The 2,861-nt window shown below is 33.5% G+C and overlaps 1 protein-coding gene and 1 long non-coding RNA gene across 2 annotated transcripts in view; both read left to right on the forward strand.

The window, feature by feature from the left end:
• LOC107737490 (histone H1-like) overlaps positions 1-2,861 on the forward strand; it is a 121,049-nt gene that overhangs the window by 36,213 nt on the left and 81,975 nt on the right. The gene's annotated exons all lie outside the window — the stretch shown is intronic.
• The window catches only part of LOC107737493 (uncharacterized), a 12,512-nt gene that overhangs the window by 1,831 nt on the left and 7,820 nt on the right, over positions 1-2,861 (forward strand). The window contains exon 2 of the long non-coding RNA XR_001639802.1: positions 1,385-1,599. This is a non-coding gene — a long non-coding RNA (uncharacterized LOC107737493). The remainder of the gene's footprint in view (positions 1-1,384; positions 1,600-2,861) is intronic.

Genomic DNA, 2,861 nt, shown 5'->3' on the forward strand with positions numbered 1-2,861 from the left:
CACTTCTTATCAATTTAACACATCCTTGCTGAATAAAAGTTTTAATTTCTTTCAAAAAAAGAAAGGATAAAATTTTACTGACCCCAAACCTTTGAACTGTAGTGTATATTGTTAGAAAATATTTCTATTTTAAATAAATGCTCTTCTTTTTGACTTTTTATTCATCAAAGAATCCTGAAAAGAAGTATCACAAGTTCCAAAAAAAATATTAAGCAGAACAACAGTTTTCAGCACTGATAATAAATCAGCATATTAGAATGATTTCTGTGTGACACTGAAGACTGGAGTAATGATGCTGAAAATTCAGCTTTGCATCACAGGAATAAATAATATTTTAAAGGATATTAAAATATAAACCATTATTTTATATTGTAATAACTTTTTGCAAGATTATTACTTTTTTTTTTCTTCTGTATTTTTGATCAAATAAATGCAGCCTTGATGAGCAGAAGAAACTCCTGTAAAAAAAACATTAAAAATCGTTGTGATCCCAAACTTTTGACCGGTAGTGTATATATATATATTCATTATTAGTATAAAGTAATCATATCACAAATAAATGAAACATAAAATCCCAATGTGTTTTTTTTCTTTCTTTTTTTTTCATTATTTGTAGTACACATTGTAATACATTTGATTGAATTTCCATTTATGTTTTATGAACACTGGAAATAGCATGAATGACAAATTGTTTAACTCCTTTATCTGCATCGACTTTGCATTTAATCAGTGATCACTATTCCCGGGACATACTGGGGCTCCAACAAGGAACATTTTCTATTTTTTAGGCAGCTTTGTTTTTTTTTTTTTAACCCATTTAATTTTTTTTATCTGTTATCTTGTCCAGCCTCACACAGACAATGTCAAACCTGTGCCAGTGTCAGGGTAAGTGAAGAGCAGTTAAGCTGGAACTTAATTGAACAAATTTTATATTATTATTTTTATTATTATTATTATTATATTTCATTAATTTAGAAAATAAATGCTTGTTAAATTGTAATTTCTGAAATATAGTTGATCTTGAATCCTAACATATTGTTTCAGGATTCAACTGAATGGGACCTGATTGAACCCTCTGTGATCTCAGAAGATGCACAGAACCAGAAGTACAGGTGCCATACCTGCTGTGTCTTTTCATTTCTTTATATATATACTGTATATATATATATATATACTGCTGTTCAAAAGTTTTTTTTCTTCAGTAGGCTATTTTAATAAGGAAAAATTAAAAGATAAAAAATTAGGAATTAGGGAGAATTGTGTGAATAATATTGTAGCGTCTGGACCAATCAAACACACAATATATATTTCGTTAGCTATATTTAACAAATACTCTGTAACACCCCTCATGAATGTTAATCTTAAATGTCTCTTTGTCCATCAGAATGACTCTTGCATCAGGGAGTTATGAATGCAGCAGGACTGGTCTCCGTATTGAATGCTCTCGTGACATTCAGCTTGAGTATCACATTTGTGACTGGGAGTGTGTAGGTGATTTTCCAGAAATGGAGCATTTTACACCGTGTGGCCCCTTGATGGATATTGCCGTCATCTCTGGAGAACTGAAGGCAGTCTATCTACCCCACTTTCTGTGTTTAGGTAATTTTTCCCAAATTTGAGATTTATATATTTTGTATACATTATTTAAGGGGTCATGAATTTCATTGCTTTTTTTTTTGTTTGTTTCCTGGAGGGCACTCTTGGGCGTTGCTAGGCCATATTGCACGAAAGGATTAGTGCAAATGACTACTCAGCCCCCCTAAAATTTTGCGATTAGCTCCATAAACTGTACACGAATTCGTGATCGCCTCAGTCCCCTTTAAATTTCATATGAAAACAGCGGCAGACTTCAATCAGCTCCTCTCCGTCTTTCAGCGCGCAGACCGCAGTGCGCAGACATCAGCAGACCGCAGCGGCGCAGAGCGAGAAACCGAGGACAAGTTGTGTGTTTATCGATAGATTGTTATATATCTGCATCTGTGCAGTTCTTTGTCATAAATACAGTTTACAATATATATATATATATATATATACCCTCATTGTGGGCTGAGCCCCCCTAAAATGAAAATCCTTGAATCGCCCCTGAGGGCACTTATGATGTTAATAGGGATTTTACATCGAAATCAGTCACAAATTAGAAGTCAATACTTATTTGAAATAAGTATTACATATAATTTCACTACAGATTACAAAATAAATCCTGTAAAAAGTATGTTGTAACATATTTTGTTAGATTACTCAAGTTTAGTAACTCAGTCTAAATACTTTGGAATACTTAAAGGGTTAGTTCACCCAAAAATGAAAATTAGCCCACAAATTACTCACCCTCAAGTCATCCTAGGTGTATATGACTTTCTTATTTCAGACGAATTCAGTCAGAGTTATATTAAACATTGTCTTTGATCTTTCAAGCTGTTTAATGCCACTCAGCGGGTGTTGCATGTGTGGCGAAGGCGGTCAAATTGAAAGCATTTACAAAACTAATATCTAACTATTAATCGACTACGCCACCCAGAATACACCGGAAAATAACCTTATCAAAGGCACATTGGTTCGCTACCAAGACAGGGTGAGCATGGAGACGTGGACTGGAAATATAAAGACAAGCACTTTATTGAAATACAAAAGTTAAAAATACACCATACATTAATTCTACACAAGGTCTCGATCACCAAAACACAATTCCAAATTGTACATACAGATACACAAAAAAAACAATAGAAAGTAAAGGAGGTGGCCAGCAGGAGTCCTCAGCCTTCCACCCAACTCGAAAATAAGAAAAAAAACACTTGTGAAAGCACAGCAAACTTATTAAAATCACAACACTCTGTGTACACACCAATACATTACAACCACAACTG

The sequence above is a fragment of the Sinocyclocheilus rhinocerous genome, unplaced genomic scaffold (genome assembly GCF_001515625.1).
Source record: "Sinocyclocheilus rhinocerous isolate Xijiao unplaced genomic scaffold, SAMN03320098_v1.1 scaffold2902, whole genome shotgun sequence".
Classification (NCBI taxonomy): Eukaryota; Metazoa; Chordata; class Actinopteri; order Cypriniformes; family Cyprinidae; genus Sinocyclocheilus; species Sinocyclocheilus rhinocerous.